Source organism: Pseudophryne corroboree, unplaced genomic scaffold (assembly GCF_028390025.1).
Source record: "Pseudophryne corroboree isolate aPseCor3 unplaced genomic scaffold, aPseCor3.hap2 scaffold_1317, whole genome shotgun sequence".
NCBI classification, from domain to species: domain Eukaryota; kingdom Metazoa; phylum Chordata; class Amphibia; order Anura; family Myobatrachidae; genus Pseudophryne; species Pseudophryne corroboree.
Genome location: NW_026967943.1, coordinates 99,919 through 107,129, shown reverse-complemented (window position 1 = coordinate 107,129; position 7,211 = coordinate 99,919).

Genomic DNA, 7,211 nt, shown 5'->3' with positions numbered 1-7,211 from the left:
TTCCTCTACTGGCTATGTGGCGTATAAGCTCTGTATCTGTCGGCATTCTATCTGCTCTATATGAAAAGGTCATGGTTTGGTTACTCCATGACACTTCCCAATTTCCCGGCTTTCGGGGATTGGAAATGTTAAAACATATGAGGGATCTATCCACATGATATTGGTGGAGCTTCAAACTAGGAGGACTGGAGATATTAAACCTCCTGTCCACCGGTCTCCCACCACTTAGCTCAAGTACCTCCCCTATCGTTAAAGGAAATGGTACTAGTCCTGATTTGCTATGACCTTGAGGTACTTGAGAGCATACCCAACAATCTGTTTGATTTAACACGCTACCCACTAAGGAGTGATAGTCACTCAAGGGATGCCGGTCCATGTGGATATTAAAACTGGATTGGCATTTCTTAATGCACCCATCCTCGACTACGTTGTCACAGAGCCTACAGATACAGTTTTCTTCAGCTAACAATCCTTCACAATTCCTTCTATTGTCAATGCTATCGGATCGTTTTCTGATACTCGCCTTTGCTTGTTGATTATGTTGTTCTCGGAAAACTACGCCTCCATCTCTGTCATCAGAACCCATTCCAGAATCTCTCTCGACCTCCATGGTACTCTCGCCGGAACAGACTGCTCTGGTCAACATCATGGTCAACAGGAAAATCCGGATCACAGTCTCTTGGGGCAAGTCCATCTTATAGGAGGAAACGAAGAAGAATGAGAAGGGGGGGAAAATAATTTGAGGGAGAGGGGATGGGAAGTTGGAGAAAAACAATAAAAGGGAACAGGGAATCGACAACTGCTTTTGATCTTGTGATTTTCAATGCTCAGGTGCCGCCTCAGTCCTCCTGGAACAGACACTCCAGTGATACAACGTCCTCTACCGTCTGTTCCTTATCACGGGACCTCTCTGGATCAGCAACCTTCTTACAATGGGACGAATGAACCCAAGTCTCTCTCTCGGCAACTTTCAATGCTGTAGTGCTAGTCAATAAGACTTGGTATGGTCCTTCCCATCTGTCAATAAGGCAACCTGAGCGTAGAAAATTTCGTATCATTACATACTCCCCAGGTTCAATGTCATGACAATTACTATCTGGTAAATCAGGAATCACCAACTTCAAATTATTATTTTGATTCCTTAGCTGTTTACTCATATTAACCAGGTACTTTACAGTCACTTCATTGTTACACTTCAAATCATCCTGAGGGTTAATCATAACATGCGGTTGTCGACCAAACAAGATTTCAAAAGGGGACAGATTAAGAGGGGACCTGGGAGTGGTTCTGATGCTGTACAGTACAATGGGTAAAGCTTCTGGCCATGTCAATCCTGTTTCTGCCATAACTTTGCTCAAATTATTTTTAATAGTGCTATTCACTCTTTCCACCTTCGCACTCGCCTGTGGACGGTATGGAGTGTGCAGCTTGCTATCAATTCCCATCAACTTACACATTCCTTGAAAGACATCACCTGTAAAATGGGTACCCCTATCACTTTCGATAATTCTAGGGATACCATATCTACATACAAATTCCTGCACAATTTTCTTAGCAGTAAACATAGCGGTATTTGTGGCCGCCGGGAATGCTTCAACCCAATTTGAGAACACATCTATACAAACAAGTACATATTTCAAATTTCGACAAGGGGGTAATTGAATGAAGTCAATCTGTATTGCCTGGAAAGGACCGCCTGCAGGTGGGATATGAGATGGTTCTGTTGGTATTGCCTTTCCGATATTCTTTCTCAAACAGGTAAGGCATGACATTGCTCTCTTACTTGCATGAGATGAAAATCCTGGGGCGCACCAATATGCTCTTACCAACTTGCACTTTCCTTCCTTGCCCAGATGAGTCAGCCCGTGAGCTGCCTCAGCTAAACATGGAAGATATGCTCTGGCGGCCACCGGTTTACCTTGTCCATCCGTCCAGAGTCCTGAGGACTCCTGGCCATATCCCTTCGCCTTCCAGACTGCCTTTTCCTGTGTGGAACACAAATTTTGCATTTCACACAACTTCTGTGTGTTGATGGTATTAAATACCATCAGTTGTGTGGTGTCTGTCTGTCTGGGGGTACCAGCTGCTAACTTAGCTGCTTCGTCTGCTCGGCTGTTACCAAGTGATACTGGGTCCTGGCTATATGTGTGTGCTTTACACTTGATAACAGCCACTCTGTCGGGTTCCTGTATCGCTGTTAGAAGCCTTTTGATGTGAGCTGCATGCGCTACCGGTGTACCAGCTGCCGTCATGAAATTTCTGAGGCGCCATAGGGCTCCGAAATCATGGACTACCCCGAATGCGTATCTAGAGTCGGTGTAGATATTGGCTGATTTGCCCTTAGCCAATTCACATGCTCTGGTTAGGGCGACCAGTTCAGCAACCTGGGCTGAGTGAGGTGGGCCTAGCGGTTCCGCTTCTATGGTGCCTTGGTCATCTACGACTGCGTATCCAGTACACAAGTCTCCCGAGTCTGACTGTCTGTGACAACTACCGTCCGTGTAGAAAGTTAGATCTACATTTTCCAGCGGGTTGTCACTGATGTCAGGCCTTGCGGTAAAATTTTGGGTCAAATATTCCATACAATCATGTGTGTCCTTCTGTGTGTTAAATTCTCCTTCCCCACCACTCTCATCCTCCACCCTTTGTGCCTGTCCAGGCACACCTGGGAGATATGTTGCAGGATTTAATGCACTGCATCTCCTTATGGTGATGTTTACGGGGGCCATTAGTGCCAATTCCCATCTTGTAAACCGCGCTGATGAGACGTGCCTGGTTTGGGCAGAATTTAGCAAGGCTGACACTGCATGTGGTGTATGAATTGTGAGGTTGTGACCTAGCACTACATCTTCGCTTTTCGTTACTAGCAATGCTATCGCAGCGACGCTTCGCAAGCATGTGGGGAGGGATCGCGCTACCGTGTCTAGCTGAGCGCTGTAGTATGCTACTGGCCTGCTGGCATCACCGTGCTTTTGGGTTAAGACGCCTGCCGCGCAACCAGCACTCTCTGTTCCGTACAGCTCAAAGGGTTTCCCATAGTCTGGCATACCTAATGCTGGTGCCTGCGTTAGGCACTGTTTAAGTCTCTCAAATGCCATCTCGGACTCGTCTGTATGCGAAATCCGATCAGGTTTGTTTGAGGAGACCATCTCCTGCAGAGGTAACGCTAGAATGGAAAACCCTGGGATCCAGTTACGGCAATACCCACACATTCCTAAAAATGTTCTGATCTGTTGCTGGGTTTTTGGCAGAGTCATGTCTCTAATTGCTGGAATTCTATCAGTGGTCAGGTGTCTCAGTCCTTGTGTTAGACAGTGTCCCAAATATTTTACCTTAGTTTGGCATAATTGCAACTTGTCTTTGGAAACCTTGTGTCCTGTGTCTGAAAGATGAAACAGGAGCTGTTTCGTATCCTTCAGGGATGCTTCCAATGAATCAGAACACAGTAGTAGATCATCCACGTACTGTATTAATACTGATCAACTCTCTGGTTGGAAAGACTGTAAACAATCATGCAAAGCCTGGGAAAATATACTTGGACTGTCTATGAAACCTTGTGGTAATCGAGTCCATGTGTATTGGACTCCTCTGTATGTGAATGCAAACAAATATTGGCTGTCAGGGTGCAGAGGTACCGAAAAGAAAGCGGAGCAGAGGTCAATAACAGTGAAAAATTTTGCAGTGGGAGGGATTTGCATAAGGATGACAGCTGGATTTGGCACTACGGGGAACTGACTCTCAACTATTTTGTTGATCCCCCTTAGATCCTGCACTAGCCGGTAACCCCTCCCCCCACTCTTTTTCACAGGGAAGATGGGACTATTGGCAGTGCTGGACGTTCTTACCAGAATACCCTGTTGTAGCAAGCGCTCTATTACGGGATACACTCCTAACTCCACCTCTGGCTTCAGAGGGTACTGTGGGATTTTTGGAGCTATCCTACCATCTTTTACTTGTACAACTACTGGAGCTACGTTTGCCATTAATCCAGTGTCCTGTCCATCTTTAGTCCAAAGTGACTCTGGTATCTGGGATGTCATTTCTTCTACTTGGGATGGAGTCCTATTTGTCATAATGGTATGTGACATTAATTTTGATGGGGAGTCTAACATGTCTCGCACTTCCTGAGCGTGATTCTCAGGTATGTCCAAGAATACACCTTCAGGAGTACAATAAATGACGCACCCCATTTTACACAATAAGTCTCTTCCCAGGAGATTAGTCGGTGCCGATGCAGCCAGCAAAAAGGAATGCTTGGTATGTAAAGGCCCTACTGTAATCTCGGCTGGTTTGCTAACAGGGTAGTGCTGGACTACTCCCGTTACCCCTATGGCTGGAATTGTCTTACCAGTGGTTCTCATGCCCACTGTCGAATTTATCACTGATTTGGCCGCCCCTGTGTCTACAAGAAAGTTTAATGATTTACCAGCTACATTGATTGCAATTTCAGGTTCACTCCCAAGGCTTGCAATCAATTTTACTGGCTGCAGATTACAGGTATGGCCACACCCCTATTGGGTATGGTGACCTCCCTGAATCCCGCTGGCAGCAACTACTTGTGAAGGGGTTAAATGGGAACTGCCAGGAGTTTGCCAGTCTCTGTTCAGGGGGTATCTTTTTGTTTCTCCTGCATGTGGCTCATAACTCCGTCTCTGCGGACCTTGCTCCCAATGTCGTGTGTCGTGTCGTTGTCTAGGGGGTTGGTAAGATCTTTGCGAATTTTTCGCTCTACAGTCTCGTGCTATGTGTCCCTGTTTATGACAAAAATAACATGTTACCACATTTGACTTACCCACAGGGTTTGGTGATATAAACACAGGCTGTTTTGTGGTCAGGGCCTGTATACTTACTGACATTAACTTATCACCTTGCGACTCCCTGTGTCTGGTGATATTCCGGTCGTGATCAATAGCAGCCTCTCTCAAAGTAGCCACTGACAGACCTCGCCAACATGGTTGCGTGGTCTGTACCCTTGTCTTTAATGCTTCTTTTAAACCATCCATTAGCACAGATACTGCTACTTCTTGATGGTTTGCATTGGTCCTAATGTCCTCTATGCCAGTGTACTTTGCCATTTCTAATAATGCCCGGTGAAAATAATCAGCAGCTGTTTCTGTCTCTTTTTGTTTAATGGAAAAAATTCTATTCCATTTGGCTACAGCTGGGAAATACTCCTTTAACTGTAAATTTATTCTTTTTACGTTATCTTTGTTGTACACATCTGTAAGAGGTACATCCAGATCCAATCCACAGTCAGCTAAAAATTGAGCTGAGTCGACATTGGAGGGTAAACATGCCCTCAGCAATATCTGCCAGTCTTTGTTATTGGGCTCTAAAGTGTTTCCTAGGTCTCTGATGTATTTTTGGCTAGCAACTAAGTCTTTTCTGGGGTCAGGGAATTCAGACACTATGGTCCTTAATTCCATTCTGGAAAATGGGCTATACATGGCAATGTTCCTGATAGGAGTGACTCCTGATGTGTCAGTTTTCCCATTTGGAACAGCTATTACCCTAACAGGATTAAGTCTACTAACATCATTCTGTGTAGATTCTACAGCCTGTGGTGAAATGGTTTCAGCATAGTGTAAGGTGCCGTACTTACCCGTTGATACGACCTCACCTGTCCCTCCGCTAGGGGGCTTTGTTACTAATCTTATGGGTTGGGCCGTGCCTACTGTCGTTTCTGATATAGTGGCTGCTAGAGAGAGCGCCGATATTGTTGCCGATTCGTCCTCTTGATCACACTCCTGGAGAAAGTTCAAAACAGGGTACAACTTGCACGGGTTAATACTTGCATTGGTTAACTTATTAACATTATCCTTAACATTTATACAGTTGCTAAGTGCCTGTTTGTTACCCCCTGATGCGTCATTCTCCGCAACCAATTTCTCTCCTGATATGTATGGTGGCGGCGGGGCCGTGGCTATCAGTTTCCTGATAGGGCCAGATCCCGCCGCCAGAGCCAATCCTCTCTGTATTTCACCCTCCTGTTGCCATAGCTGCAAATAATCATAATGTTGGATTCGTCTCTTTGTTGATTTAATGAGACATATCCTCCTCCTTAAATTCATTAACACTTCTAGGCTGAAGCTACCTACTCTTGGGAATTTCTCCCCGTCATGTACTGTCATTCTCTCCCATTCATCACATAAAATTTCTGTATGTAAACCATATTTTTCACACATTACATACCTTGCCGACCCGACTGGTCGGTTTACTGAATCAACCCGAACCGAGGTTGATCGCCCCCTTCCTGAACAACTGGCCCCCATAATTTGCAGGTGTTGCTTGCTCTACCTCTGACCTTTATCTCAGGGTCTTCAGCGAACCCTTACAAAAAACCAAAATATTAAAAGATAGGTTGACGGTGAAGTTTACCGAGCACCTCACTCACTCGCCCACGCCGACCAATACGCCCACACACTGATATAGCGCTGGCGTACTCGACCCAGGGCCCCTATGAACCTCTATTTACTGGAACATGCGAGAGATATCCGAAGAACACTTACTCTTTCCAGTAACTATTGGTTGTTGGACAATTCCTGAGTGACCAGCGAACTTCCCTTCAGAAAATAAAAAATTACACAAATCACGTCAGAATGTACAAATAGTTTTATGACCGGGTTTGTACACAAATGGTACTGGTCAGACTAACTTAATGCACACAATTACGTGCGGTACAATCGTTCAGCACATAAGCAACTAATCTTATGTACGGAGCGACAAGTGGAATCGACATTCAGCAGCTGCGAATTCCTTCAGCCTGAGCTTTTTATGGCCTATATGGGTGTCGCACCAACCCTTCTTGGTGTTGTGCCTTGTCTCTATAGCGGACTTCCTTGTCTGCTGTACTTGGACCTCCTGGTCTGTTATGCGACCTCCTGGTCTGTTACAGTATGACCTCCTGGTCTGCTACACTCTAATGCTCAAATTTTATGTTTAACCAGAGATGCCTCCCTAGCCACCACGTATGTCACTTACACGTATGTACTTCACGAGAACTCGATGATTTCTGTGGTTCAATCCCCAAAATTGTAAAAACAAACACTCACTCACCACATACACACTTTTGTTTCTATTTCTATTTCTGCGCAGAAATTTTTCTTTAGACCAGATGTGTTGTAAATTTGGAGAAGGATCTGTTAATTTAAATTTCGGATTTAAAATAGATTTGCGCTATTTATCGCCTGTTGCGCTATTTATCGCTTGTT